Below are 16083 nucleotides of genomic sequence, written 5' to 3'. Positions count from 1 at the left end.
TCAGTAGTTGCGGCTCGCGGGCTCAGTAGTTGTGGCTTGCGGGCTCTAGAGCACAGGCTCAGTAGTTGTGGCGCACGGGCTTAGTTGCTCCGCGGCATGTGGGATCCCCCCAGACCAGGGCTCAAACTTGTGTCCCCTGCATTGGCAGGCAGATTCTTAACCACTGAGCCACCAGGGAAGCCCTGCATATATTGCTTTTAAACCTTAAAAATGTTCATACCTTTTGACCATTTTAGGAATTTATCCTAGAGAAACAAGTTTAGCTATTAAAAAAAAATTAGCACTCACTGAAGTATTTACAATATGAAAAAGTGGAAACAATTATAACATGTTCAACAAAATACAGAAAAATTACTCCCAGCCTCAAATTCCATATTAAACCAAATATCATCAAGTGTCAGGGTAAAATCAAAACATCTTCAGGCACATAGGGACTCAAAACTACCTCCCATGTATTCTTTCTTAGGGAGGATGTCCTTTGGCAAAACAGGGTAGGAATCCAAGAGAGAGGAAGCCCTGGAATCCAGGCCATGGGGCTCCAACAGCAGAGAGGCAAAGAGGGGTCTCATGTGATGGAGACTGGTGGGTGGCTCTGGTCTTGAGCCCCCTCAACCAGGATGGAGCCCAGACTCAAGGATGGAGGGATGCAGGGCAAAACTCACACGTCCAGACAATGAGGGGGATGTGTATTGTGGAAGATGATAGAAAGGCACTTGATAGACCTGTTGGACCACTTGGGGGACAATTAATGCATAGAAAACTAAACAAATGAGAGTGAGAGAGAGAGTTAATCTAGTTAAAATAGGTTATTTCAACAAGGAAAAAGTTGTAACACGTAGCTTGTTTCAGAAGCTAACTCTTGATTTAGTCAAATAGTTAAGCTACTGTATTCATCTGCTAGGGCTATTATAACAAAATACCACATATGGGGTGGCTTAAACAATAGATATTTATTTTCTCACAGTTCTGAAGGCTAGAAGTCCAAGAGCAAAGTGCTGGCATGGTCGGGTTCTGGTGAGACCCAATTCCTGGCTTGTAGACAGCTGCCTTCTTGCTGTGTCGTCACTTGGCATTTTCTCCGTGGGTGCACATCCCTTGTGTCTCCCACTCTTCTTGTAAGGACACCGGTCTCATTGGATTAGAGCCGACTCTTATGACCTCATGTAACCTTAATTACCTCTTTAAGGCCTCATCTCCTAATACAGTCACATCAGGGGTTAGAGTTTCAACATATGAATTTTGGGGGCACACAATTTAGTCCACTACAGCTACTATACTCAATGGTGTGGGAGGGGAAGTGACCAGGCAGGAGATATTTCTGTAGGGGAGCCAAATCCTCAGTTACCATGAGTATCAAGAAAGAGTAATATAGAAGGATATTCTTGAGAAGTTTGGAGGGGAATACTGGAAGAAATAGCTTAAAGAGTTGAAAAATATTTGCCTCTGGATGGAGCAGCAACTTGCTGGTTTTTCCACGTACATTTTTAAGCACTATTTGATTTTTTTAAACTTTTGTGGTAGACACTGTGATGTACTTGCCAAAAGCTAATCCTCAACTCACCCAGCCCCCTGAAAAAGCAGTTGAGGGAGGTTGGGAGAATTGACCTCAGCTCAAGGGGTGGGCTTGACTGATACCCAGTGGCTGGCTCCGGAACAGGAAAGCCTTTCCCAGTCTTCTGGGAAGGTCCTTCCTGACATGAAAGATGGGGTTGCCACCATGGGAAGTCAGTTTCTAGCACCATGTGGACAAAGAAACAGGCAGCACCCAATGCCATGGGTGGCTATCTTAGTCCAAAGCTGATGCTGTGGCTGCCAGAGCAGAGAAACAGGAAGAACCTAGGACCTTAGTGACATCTTTGAACACCTGAATCACTCAGCTGGAAGACTGTCCTCACTCTGACTTCTGACATGTGAATTAATATGTTTTCTTATTAGGTGTGCCAACCCAAGGAGGATTTCCTCTTATATGCACCTTAAAGCATCCTAAGAGATACAACTCCATTCATGTATAAAATTGCTGAAAGTAAAATGGTATTTTAAAATGCAGTACATACAGTATGGTCATATTTTGATACATACATATATGTAAATATATATGCAAATACATGAAAATGTTAATAGTAGTAATCTCTGGTAATAGAATTTTTTCTTTTTTCTGTATCCATCAGGTTTTATTCAATAACAACTATTACTTGTGCAACTGGATAATTTTACTACATTCTTCCCTTGATTTGCTGATGGTCAAACTTCTTTTAAGTTTTATTAAAAATATATTTCATATTATTTGGTAAGGACATTGTAAATGTGGCTTTATTTACTCATAGTAAATACTGCTAACTCTCATTCAATATGATGCCAGTATTAACCTTATATCGAAACCAAGCAAAGACATTGCAAGAGAAAAAAACTACAAGTCAATATCTCTTATGAATATAGATGGGAAAATCCCCAACAAAATATGAGCAAACTGAATTCAGCAATATATAAAAAGAACTATACTCCATGACCATGTGGGATTTATCTCAGAAATGCAACCTTAGTTTTAAAAATCAATTAATGTAACACATCATATCAATAGAATAAAAAACAAAAAGCACATGCTTATCTCAATAAACATAGAAAAAAACTGACAAAATTCAACAAACTTCATGATAAAAACACTCAACAAACTGGGACAATAAGGGAACTTCCTCAACTTGATAAAGGGTATCTATGAAAAACCAACAGCTAACATCATACTTAATGTTGAAAGAATGTTTTCCCTGCCAAGACCAGGAACAAGACAAGGATGTCCACTACCACCAATTCTATTCAAAGTTGTACTGAATGTTCTAGTCTGTGAAATTAGGCAAGAAAAAATGAATAAAGACATCCCAATTGGAAAGGAAGAAGTAAAACTATACCTATTCACAGGTGACATGCTCTTGTATATAGAAAATCCTAAATAAATCCTCTAAAAACTATTAAACTACTAAACAACTATTAAACTACTGAACAAGTTCAGCAAAGTTGCAGGATACAAGCTCAGTGTACAAAATCAATTGTATTTCTAGACATTTGCGATGAACAATCCAAAAATGAAAGAAAATAATTTCATTTACAAAAGCATCCAAAAGAATAAAATACTTAGGAGTAAATTTAACAAAAGAAGTGAAAAAAATGTACTCTTTAAACTACAAAACATAGTTAAAAGGACTTAAAGATCTAAATAAATGGAAAGACACCTGTTGTTCATGGATTGGAAAAACTAATATTGTTAAGATAGCAATACCCCACAAATGGATATAAAGACTCAACACAATCCCTATCAGAATCCCAGCTGGGTTTTTTTTTTTTTGTAGAAATTAACAAGCTTATTGTAAAATTTGTATAGAATTTCATAGGACTCAGAATAGTCAAAACAATTTTGAAAAAGAAGAACAAAGTAGAACATACTTATTTTCAAAATTTATGAACTTACAGTAATCAAAATAGTGTGGTACTGCCATAAAGATAGACATAAAGACCAATGGGATAAAGACCCAATGGGATAGAATGGAGAGTCCAGACATAAACCCTCACATGGTGCTGGGACAACTGGAAAGCAACATGCAAAATAATGAAGTTAATCCCTTACCCCACACCATAGACAAAAATTAACACAAAGTGGATAAAAGACCTAAATGTAAGAGCTAAAAACTATAAAGCTCCTAGAAGAAAGCATAGAAGTAAATCTTCATGTTCTTGAATTTGGCAGTGAATTCTTGGATATGACAAAATGTGTGAGCAACAAAAGAAAAAAATAGATAAATTTGACATCATCAAAATTGAAAGTTTTTGCTTCAAAAGACACTGTCAAAAGTGAAAAGAAAACCCACAGAATGGGAGAAAATATTTGCAAATCATATATCTGATGAGAGCCTTGTATCTTGAATATATAAATACCTCTTTCAATAATGTTTAAAAAACGCAATTTAAAAAATGGGCAAAGGCATCTTTTCCAAGGAAGATATTCAAATGGCCAGTAAGTACATGAAAAGAGACTCAACATTATTTACCATTAGGGAAATACAAATCAAAACCACAATGAGATACCACTTCACATCTAATAGGATGGCTCTTTTTTAAAAAGGAAAATAAGTGTTGGTGAAGATGTGGAAAAATTGGAAAACTTGTACGTTGCTAGTGGGAATGTAAAATGATGCAACTGTTGTGAAAAATAGTATGGAAGTTCCTTAAAAATTAAATATAGAATGACCATATGATACAGCAATTCCACTCATACATATTTACCCAAAAAATTGAGAGCAGGGACTCAACCAGATACTTGTATTCCAGTGTTCATAGCAGCATTATTCATAATAGCCAAAAGACAGAAAAAACCCAAAAGTCCATTTAGATGAATGGATAAACAAAAGGCTGTGTGTACATGAAATGGAATATTATGCAGCCTTGAAAAGGAATTAAATTCTGATACATGCTCTGCTGTGGACTAAGTTGTGTCTCCACCCCCCAAATGTATATTTTGAAGCCCTAACCGCCAGCATGATGGTAGTTACAGATAGGGCCTCTGAGAGATAATTACGTTTAGATGAGGTAATGTGGGTGAGGACCTCATGATGGGATTAGTGCCCTTATAAGAAGAAAAAGAGACACAGAGCTCTCTCTCTGCCATATGAGGACACAACAAGAAGGTGGCCATCTGCAAGCCAGGAAGAGAACCTGACCATTCTAGCACTCTGATCTCAGACTTTAAGCCTCCAGAACTGTGAAAAGTAAATTTCTGTTGTTTAAGCCACCCAGTCTTTGGTATTTAGTTATGGCACCTTGAGACAACTATGTCATGCCACAGCATGGATGAACATTGAGGACATTATGTTAAATAAAATAAGCCACACAGAAAAAGATGACCATTTTATGATTCCACCTATATGACGTACCTGAAAGAGTGAAATTCATGGAGACAGAAAGTTGAATAGCAGTTATCAGGTGCTGGAGGGAGTTGTTTAATGGGTACAGTTTCAACATGAGCTGATAAAAACGTTCTGGAGATGGATAGTGGTGATGGTTGTACAACACTGCAGATGTACTTAATGCCACTGAATTTTATACTTTAAAAAAATGGTTAAAGTGGTAAATTTTATGTCATGTATATTTTACCACAATAAAAAAGTGCAAAAACAACATGGATTTGACAGACTGAAAGAAGGAATAGGTTACTACATTATTAGAGTTGGAGATTTTTTTTTTTTTTTTTTTTTTTTTTTTTGTGGTATGCGGGCCTCCCTCTGCTGTGGCCTCTCCCGTTGCGGAGCACAGGCTCCGGACGCGCAGGCCCAGCGGCCATGGCTCACGGGCCCAGCCGCTCAGCGGCATGTGGGATCTTCCCAGACCGGGGCACGAACCCGGTTCCCCTGCATCGGCAGGCGGACGCGCAACCACTGCGCCACCAGGGAAGCCCGGAGATTTTTTTTTAAATAGCAACAATCAATTCTTTTTTTAAATTGAAGTATAGTTTATTTACAATGTGTTAGTTTCAGGTGTACAGCAAAGTGATTCAGATATATATATATAATATATATATTCTGAAATATATATATTTCAGAATATATATATTCTGAAAAAGAATATATATATTATATATATTCAGATATATATATGAAAAGAATCTGAAAAAGAATATATATATGTGTGTGTGTGTGTGTATATATATATATATATATATATATATAGGCTATTACAAAATATTGAGTATAGTTCCCTGTGCTATATAGTAGGTCCTTGCTGATTATCTATTTTATATATAGTAGTGTGTATAATTTAATCCCAAACTCCTAATTTATCCCTCCCCCTCCCCTTACCCCTTTGGTAACCATAAGTTTGTTTTCTATGTCTGTGGGTCTATTTCTGTTTTGTATATATGTTCATTTGTATCATTTTAAATTGAGGTTTTGATTTGCATTTTCCTTATGATTAATTAGGATATTTGAGGATATTTTCATGTGCTTATTGGTCATTTGTATATCTTCTTTGGAGAAATGTCTATTCAAGTCATTGCCCATTTTTTTAATTGAGTGGATTTTTTGTTTGCTTGTTTTTTGTTTTGTTTTTGCTGTTGAGTCATAGGAGTCTCTATATATTCTGGATATTACTCTTATCAGATATGATTGACAAATATTATTCTTGTTCTGTGGCTTGTCTTTTCACTGTCTTGATAGTGTCCTTTGGTACACAAACTTAAAAAATTTTTTGATGAATTCCAATTTACTTTTTCTTTTACTATGTGTGCTTTTAGTGTCATAATTAAGAAACCATTGCTAACTTGGTAGGGTTCAACCTCATTCTTTTGCATGTGTCTATACAGTTGTCTCAGCACCATTTTTTCAAAACAAGGCCTATACCCCAACAAATTGTCTTGGGACTCTTGTTGAAAATCAATTAACCATATATGTGAGAGTTTATTTCTAGGCTCCCTATTCTATCAGTCTATATCTCTATCTTTATGCTAGTGCCACACTCTTTTGATTACTATAGCTTTGCAGTAAGTTTTTAAAATTGGGAAGTGTGAGTCCTCCAACTTTGTACTTCTATATCAGGATTGCTATGGCTATTCAGAGTCCCTTGAAATTCCATATGAACTTTAGGATGAGTTTTTCTATTTCTGCAGAAAATGCCGGTGGGATTTTGATAAGAATTGCATTGAATTTGTACATAAATTTAAGAAGTACTGTCATTTTAACCATAGTAAGTCTTCCAATCCATGAATGCAGTATGTCTTTCCATTTATTTAGGTATTCTTTAATTTCTTTCAGCAATGTTTTCTAGTTTTCAGTGTACAGTCTTTCTCCTCCTTGGTTAAGTTTATACCTAAGAAAATTATTATTCCTGAAGCTGTGCAAATGGAATTGTTTTCTTAATTCCTTTTTGGATTGTTCATTGCTAGTGTATAGAAATATAGTTGATTTTGTGTGTGTTGATTTTGTATCCTACAGCATTGCTAAATTCAACTTTCTTTGTAGATTCCCTGGGATTTTATACTGGGCTGGCTGAAAAGGTCATGAAAACCCGAATGAACTTTTTGGCCAACCCAGTACATATCGTGCCTTCTGCAAACAGAGATAATTACCTCTTCTTTTCCAATTTGAGTAACTGTTATTTTGTTTTTCTTGCCTAATTGCTCTGGCTATAACTGCAGTACTATGTTGAATACTGACAAATGTAGGCATCCTAATCTTGTTCCTGATCTTAGGGGGAAAGTTTTCAGTCTTCCACCACCGAGTTTATTAGCTCAGTTGGGTTTTTTCATATATGGCCTTTATCATGTAGAGAACATTCCCTTCTATACCTAGTTTATTGAATGTTTTTTTAAATCATGAAAGGGTGTTGGACTTTATCAAATTCTTTTTTTTTGCATTTATTGAGATGATCATGTGGTATTTTTCCTTCATTCTATTAATGTGATATATTACAATGAATAATTTTCCTATGTTGAACCACACTTGCTCTGGGGCTAAATCCCATTTGTTCATGGTGTATAATCCTTTTAATATGCTAGAATTCTATTTGGTAGTATTTTGTTGAGGGTTTTGGCATCTGTATTCATTAGGGATATTGGCCTCTAGTTTTTTTGTAGTCTATGTCTGGCTTTGATTTCAAGAAGCTAGCCTATGGAATGACCTAGGAAGTGTTCCCTTCTCTTCATTTTTTGGGGAAGAGTTTGAGAAGGATTGATTTTCATCCATCTTAAATATTTGGTAGAGTTCACCAGTGAAACCATCTGGTCTTGGACTTTCCTTTGCTGGGAGGTTTTTTAAATTACAGATTCAATCCCCTTGTTATAGGTCTAGTCTGATTTTCTATTCCTTCTTGAGTCAGTCAGCTTTGATAATTTGTGTTTATAGGAATTTTCCCTCTTGTTGGCAAACAATTGTTTATAGTATTCTCGCATAATCCACTTTATTTCTGTAAAATCAGTAGTAATGTCCCCACTTTCATTTCTAATTTGGACTGAGTCTCTCTCCCTCCTCCCCACCCTCATCAACCTAAAGGTTTGTAAATTCTGTTAATATTTTCAAAGAACCAACTTTTGATGTCACTGATTTTTCTCTATTGTTTTTCTACTCTCTAATTCATTTATCTCTGCTCTAATCTTTGTTATTTCCTTCCCTCTGCTTGTTTGGGTTTAGTTTGCTCTTCTTTTTTTTAGCTCCTTAAGATTTACGTTTAGATTATTAATTTGAATTTTTCTTCCTTTCTAATGTAGACATTTACTGCTGTAAATTTCCTTCTTAGCACTCCATCCCATCAGTTTTGCAATATTGTGTTTTTATTTTTATCTATCTCAAGGTTTTAAATTTTTTCTTTGTGTTTTTTTTCTTTGACCCATTGCTTATTTAAGAGTGTGTTGTTTAATTTTTGTGAATTTCATTATTGTGAAATTTTCAGTTTCTCTTCTATTATTCATATCTAGTTTCATTCCATTGTGATCAGAAGTTACTTTGTATGTTTTCAGCATTACAAAATTCATTAAGAATTGTTCTGTAGCCTAACATATCATGTGTCCTGTAGGGTGTTTCATGTGGAATTGAGAATACATATTCTGCTGTTTCGTGGAGTGTTCTGTTTATGTCTGTTAGATCTAATTGGTTTACAGTGTTGTTCAGGTCCTCTACTGTTATTAATCTTCTGTCGGACTGATCTATCCTTTTTGAAAGTGGGTACTGAAGTGTCCAACTATTATTATAGAACTATTTCTCCCTTCAAGTCTGTCCATTTTTGCTTCATATATTTTAGGGTTCTATTGTTAGCTGTGTACAAGTTTGTCATTATTATATCTTCTTACTGGATTGAACCCTTTATCAATATATAATGTCCTTCTTTGTCTCTTATAACTTTTTTGAATTAAAGTCTATTTTATCAGACAATAATATAGTCACTCCAGCTCTCTTTTGGTTGCATGGATTATCTTTTCCTATCCTTTTACGTTCAAGCTCTTTGTCTATGTATCTGAAATGAGTCACTTGTTGACAACATATAGATCATGTTTTTGAAAAAAATTTTTTCCCAATCTTTGCCTTCTAACAGGAGAGTTTAACCCATTTACATTTGAATTTAATACTGATAAAAATATTTACTTCTGCCATTTGGCTTTTTGTTTTCTGTATGTCATACATTTTGCTTCTCAATTCCTCAATTACTGATTTGGCAGGGGGGTATTTATTTGAACTTTTGAAGTGTACCAGTTTGATTCCCTTCTTTCCTTTTCTATATATTTTTTTATTACTTTCCTAGTGGTTACCTTAGGAATTACAATTAACATCATAAACTTATATAAAAACCTGGTTTGAATAATACCAACTTAGTTTCAATAGTGTACACTCTGCTCCTGTATATCTCTGTTCTTCCCCCATTGTTTTGTCGCAAATTATATTTTTATACATGTTGTGCTCATTAACAAAATTTTTACTTTATTGTATGTGTTTGCCTTTTAAATCATATAGGAATAAAAGAAGTTATAAAGTAAAAGTAAATGATACTTGTTTTTATATTTACCTAGGTAGTTACCTTTACCAATGTTTCTTCTTATGACTTTAAGTTACTGTCTCGTTTCTTTTCATTTCAGCCTGAAATATTTATTCTCTTTAGCATTTCTTGTAGGGTAGGTCTACCAGTAATGAACTCCCTTGGCTTTTGTTTATCTAGAAGTATCTTAATTTCTCCTTTATTCTTCAAAGATAGTTTTGCCAGATATAGAATTCTTGTTTGAAAGTTTATTTTTATTTTTTTAAGGACATAAATATGTCATCTTACTGCCTTCTGATTTACATGGTTTCTGTTGAGAATTTGGCTGTTAATCTTATGAGTATCCCTTGTACATGATGAACTGCCTCTCTCTTGCTGCTTTCAAAATTCTGTCTTTGGGTTTCAACAGTTAGACTATGTATCTTGGTGTAGATTTCTTTGAATTTATCCTGCTTTTAATTCATTAAGCTTCTTGGAAGTGTAGATTCATGTCCTTCAACAGATTTGGGAAGATTTTGTCTATTATTTCCTCAAATACGTTTTCTGCACTTCTTTCTTCCTCTTCCGGAACTCCAATGATGCATATGTTGGTACATTTGATGGTGTCCCAGAGGTCCCTCAGACCCTGTTTTTCTTTCTGCTCCTCAGACTGGATAATTTCAATTGTCTTTAATCTTCAATTCTCTCATCCTTTTTTTCTGCCTTCTCAAATCTGCTGTTGAACCATTCTAGTGAATGTTTCATGTCAGTTAGTATATTTTTCGGCTCCAGAATTTGTTTGGTTCCTTTTTATAATTTCCCTCTTTTTAAAAAAATATTTTCACTTTGTTCATGTCATTTTCCTGATTCCTATTAGTTCTTGGCCATGACTTCCTTTAGCTCATTGAGCATATTAAATCAGTCAACTCAATATCTTTGTTTAATAGTTACAATGTCTGGGATTTCTCAAGGATAGTTTCTATTAAATTCCTTTTTTCCTGAAACTGGGCCATACTTTCCTGTTCCCTTGTAAGTTTTTAAACTTTTTGTTGAGAAATGGACATATAATACCCAGAGGGTATTATGTTAGCTTGGAAATCTGATTCTCCCACTCCTCTGGGATTGATAAATTTTGCTTGTTGAGGGTGGCACCATCTGTGACTTTTCGAAACAATTTTTGCAAGGTATGCATTCCTTGTGTGTGGTACCTGAAGTTTCTGTTCCATTATCTCTGCAGTCAACCAGTGACTTGAGAACAATTTAATTGTCTGTCTCCAACAAGGAAAAAAACGCTCCTGACTCTTTAAATCTTCTTTTTTTAAAAAAAATTAAATTTATTTATTTATTTATTTTTGGCTGTGTTGGGTCTTCATTGCTGCACGCGGGCTTTCTCTAGTTGCAGCAAGCAGGTGCTACTCTTCGTTGCAGTGCACGAGCTTCTCATTGCAGTGTCTTGTCTTGTGGAGCACGGGCTATAGGCGCACGGGCTTCAGTAATTGTGGCACATGGGTTCAGCAGTTGTGGCTCCTGGGCTCTAGAGCGCAGGCTTCGTAGTTGTGGCACACGGGCTTAGTTCCTCCGAGGCATGTGGGATCTTGCCGGACCAGGGCTTGAACCCATTGTCCCCTGCATTGGCAGGCGGATTCTTAGCCACTGCACCACCAGGGAAGTCCCTTTAAATCTTCTGATAGATAACCCCAGGGTAAGCCACTGCTACTGAGGGCCAAAACCAAGGCAAGTTTCTATGCCAGTTCCTCAGGCATTACTAGACTGGCCCAAATGCATAAATCCAAATGTTTTGAGGACAAGGTCACCACTACCCACCCTGGCACCAGCCAGCTGCTACAAGAACTCAGCCACGATGGTGCTGAGGAATCAGGAGTGGTAGTTGGCTTGTGCCTGCCCCTAACTTACAAAAGGTCAGAAGCCTCTCCCTTCATGAAGTGCTGGTTGTTATAAATGTCCAAACATGTTCCAGAGTTCCAAAATCGTTTATTGCAATTGATCTTTCCAGCTTAATGGTTGACTCAGCAGAGTGACTGACCCCAGATCTTTGTAGCCTGTCATTTTGCTTGTTGTCACACCTACTCTGTATTTTTAAGTAATGTCATTAGGTGCATACATATTTAGGATTGTTAATGTCTCCTTGATTAATTGACTTGTATCATCATAGAATATCCTTCTTTTTCCTCTGGTAATTCTCATTGTCTTGAAGTTCACTCTGTCTAATATGAATATAGCCGCACCAGTTTTCTTTTTTTTTTTTAATTCTCACAACGAGCTTTATTTTATAAAGAAAAAGAACACCCAAGTCTTCAAGGGCCCTGCGCACAGCTCCCACTCTGCAAGTGCAGGGGAAACAAGGTGCTCCTCACGCAGCTCAGTTTTCTTATTATTAGTGTTTGTGTGAGGCAGTTCTTAATGTCAACCTATTTCTATTTAATGTGCATCTCTATAAATTGCTTTTTAAAATACAATCTGAAAATCTCAGACTTCTATTTAGAGTGTTTAAGACCATTAATATATAATGCAAATATTGACTTTTTCAGTTTAAAGCCTACTGTTTAATTTGTTTTAGTATTTATCTCCTCTACTTGTTCCTTTGCTTCTCCTTTCCTGCCTCTTTTGGGTTGATTGAGTTTTACATGTTTGTTTTTTTTTAATTGAAAATTAAAATTTTCCTGTCTCCTCTTGTTTTTTGTTTGTTTTGTTTTGATTTTTGGTATAACTATATTTTTTCAAATGGTTGCTCTAGGGAAAACAATATGCTTTCTCAGCTTATCAGTTGCATTACTGTCATACCAATTCATAATAATGTAAGAACATTATAACTCCCATCCTTTGTGCAATTGTCATGTGTTTTACTTCTACATGTTACATACCCCAAATATAGGTAACATTTTTGCTTTAAGCAATCAATAGTCTCTTAAAAGAAAAATAGTATATTTACCCACATACTTACTATTTCCAGTGTTCTTCATTCCTTCCTGTAGACATGAATTTCTATCTGGCATCATTTTCCTTTTAGCCTGAAGAACTTTTACCATTTTTTTTTTTATAGTACAGGTCTACAAGTAATGTATTCTCTCAACATTCATTTATCCTGAAATAATTTTATTTCATTTTCACTTTTGGAAAATATTTCCCCCACATAATGTTAAGACAGATTTTCTTTCTTTCAGCACTTTAAAAATGTTATTCCACTGTCATGTTCTTTTTTCCTGATAAAAAGTCAGCTATCATTCTTTTCTTTTTTAAATAAATTTATTTATTTATTTACTTTTGGCTGTGTTGGGTCTTCATTGCTGCACGCAGGCTTTCTCTAGTTGTGGCGAGCGGGGGCTACTCTTCATTGCGGTGCACGGGCTTCTCATTGCGGTGGCTCCTCTTGTTGCGGAGCACGGGCTCTAGGCACGCGGGCTTCAGTAGTTGTGGCACGTGGGCTCAGTAGTTGTGGCTCGCGGGCTCTAGAGCGCAGGCTCAGTAGTTATGGCGCAGGGGCTTAGTTGCTCTGTGGCATGTGGGATCTTCCCGGACCGGGGCTCGAACCCATGTCCCCTGCATTGGCAGGCAGATTCTTAACCACTGCGCCACCAGGGAAGTCCTCAGCTATCACTCTTATTGTTATTTCTGTGTATGGTATGTCTCTTTTGTTTTCCTGCCTACTTTTTAAAGATTATCTTTGACTTTCAGCATTTGACCATGACGTGCCTAGGTGTGACCTTCTTTGTATTTATCTTGCGTGTGTGTGTGTGTGTGTGTGCACGTGTGCGTGTGCATGTGCGTGCGCTTGTTTGGGGGGTGGGGGTAACACACAGTGAGGCCAGACAAAGATCAAGAGAAAGGCTAGAGGAGTTTTACAGTTTTGTTATATCACAGTTCACACCATGAAGGACCACTCGGGGGAAGCACTAGGGTTGGTCACTAGGAAGAAGGCAAGACAGGAACTGTGGGCAAGAGCTTTAATTGTGGTTTCCCCAGGAATGAATGGGTGAGGCAGGGTAAGACTGGCTAATTTGAATATTTCAATAAGCTCTGGAGCATAGGAGCTGTCCCTGCATGTCTTATATCTGGCCTTGGGCGATTAGGGTGGGTATATAGTGGCCCAGAGTTGAAGAGTCCAATAAGTGAAGTGGTTGAGGGTGTGGACTAGATTGGCTGTTCAAGAGAACTGACTGGCCTTTAGCCAGGGCCAAAACTGGGTCAAGAGAGCATTTTTAAGAAACTGTATTTCTGGAGTCACTAAGGCTCTTGGATCCATGAGTTGATATTTTTAATCACACCTTGACAATTTTTGGCCAATATTTCTCCAAACATATTTGTTAAACTGCTTGATACTGCCTCACAGGTTATTACATATATTCACTTATTGTTTTTCTCAATCGTTTTTCCCTCTTTGCTCTTCAATTTGGATAATTTCCGTTAACCTGTCTTCAAGTTCTCTGATCCTTTTTTTTTTTTGCAGTGTTTAATCTTAAGCCTACCCATGAAATTGGTTTTTAAAAATTTCATCTCTCCTAAAATTCCCCACATCTTCATCCTTTGTATATATCCATTCCTATTGTTTCTTTAACATATTTATAATTATTTCATTTTTTAATAAATTTTATTTATTTATTTTTTGGCTGCAGTTGGGTCTTCGTTGCTGTGCGCAGGCTTTCTCCAGTTGCAGCGAGCAGGGGCTACTCTTCATTGTGGCGCGTGGGCTTCTCACTGCGGTGGCTTCTCTTGTTGTGGAGCACAAGCTCTAGGCGCACAGTAGGTGTGGCTCGCCGGTTCTAGAGTGCAGGCTCAGTAGTTGTGGCGCACGGGGTTAGTTGCTCCACGGCATGTGGGATCTTCCCGGACCGGGCATCGAACCCGTGTCCCCTGCATTAGCAGAGGGGTTCTTAACCACTGTACCACCAGGGAAGTCCCTATAATTATTTTAAAATTCTTATTCAATAATTTCTACATCTTGGTTGCCTGCAGATCTCTTGATTTTTTTCCCCTTGTTTATGCGTCCTATATTCATTCCTGTTTCTTACGTCTGATTTGTGATTGTATACTGGACATTCTGAGTGATATATAATAGAGACTCTGGATTCATTAATTTTCCCATGAAAACTGTTGAGTTTTAGTAGGGAGTTAAGTTACTATTGGATCACCTTGATTCTTCGAAGGCTTGACTTTACACTTTATTAGAGTGACTTTACACTTTATATATTACACTTTATTTACACTCTGGATTCATTAATTTTCCCATGAAAACTGTTCAGTTTTAGTAGGGAGTTGTTACTATTGGATCACCTTGATTCTTCGCAGGCTTGACTTTACACTTCATTAGAGTGGTTCTATTTTAGTTATGCCCTTAGTCCTAGGGCCTAGACCCGAGGTCAGCAGAAAGCCCCAAATATTTACTGAGCCTCTCTAACTTGGTGGGACATAAATGCCAAACTTTTCCTCCCCAGCACCAGACATCTGCTGACATCTCTGCTGAGCTTTTCCAGCCTTCCAGCTGTTGCTTTGTTTGGCCCTCTTGGAATCCTGCTTTGTGCAAGCATAATTTAGGAGTCAGCCAAGGATTTGAGGAGAGTATGCAAGGCAAATTCAAAGCTCTGTGGCTTCCTCCTTTCTGGGATTTTCCGCCTTCAATTTCCAGCTGCTCGGGCAGCCTCTGAACTCTGACTTGGCTCCTCAGCCCTGTAGAACAGCCACTTTCTGTTTTATTCCCTGTGGGCCACATGAGGAATAGTCGCTTAAATGTGGATCTTATCCAGTGTTTCTCTTCTTTCAGTGGTTGAGTCCCCTCCAGTTTTTGCCTGTCTCTGGTCGCTTTCCAGTGCATTTCAACGATGTATATAGTTACTGGTTGGTCTGATACAATGCTCTTGCCACTGATGGAAGCCAAACTATAATCCAACTTCTTTTTACCTCTTTATCTGGTTGATGGTTATACAAATGTGTTTACTTTGAAAATCTATCAAGGTGTATGTTTGTGTACTTGTACCTTCAAGTGCTATACATCAATCAATAGTAATTTTTTTACAAGAAAAAAGTGATTTCATGTGGGCACCCAGTTTAAAATCCCTCAGGGGCTTTCTGGTGGCTCTGGATCAACTCAGATCCCCACTCCAGCCCCTCGCTCCTGGCCATGACTCCAGCCCCAGAGGTTCACTTGCAGCTCCTTAAATGAGATACACCAGCTCTCCATCCTCCCTGTATCCCCACCTCCCTCATTCTACATAGATAATGCCTATTGATTCCCCAAACTTCAGTTTAAGCATCCTCTCCTTGTAGAAGCTGTTCCTGACCACCAAATCCCCCCTTCCCTCCTCCACCGCAGGTGCCCTCTGTCACGTTCTCACAGCCACAGGGGCCCTCTGCCCAACCTCCACCTCTGCAAGCGCTCCCTTTACACCAGCTTGCCGTGTCCAGTGAGCACCTGAATGGCGGGAACCATAACTTCAACCTCAAATCCAGCCCCAGCGTAGGAGCTCAGAGAATTTGCAAAATGAACAAAGTCCATGCCATCCTTCCTGTTATGGTTAGTGCTTCTGGGGCAGCTTGCCTGCCAGATCCTGCCTGGGGCAGTCCCCCAAACTTGGGGACCTAGAAGAGGCC

The sequence above is a fragment of the Physeter macrocephalus genome, chromosome 2 (assembly GCF_002837175.3).
Source record: "Physeter macrocephalus isolate SW-GA chromosome 2, ASM283717v5, whole genome shotgun sequence".
Taxonomy (NCBI): Eukaryota; Metazoa; Chordata; class Mammalia; order Artiodactyla; family Physeteridae; genus Physeter; species Physeter macrocephalus.
Note: the sequence above shows the minus strand (reverse complement) of the source record.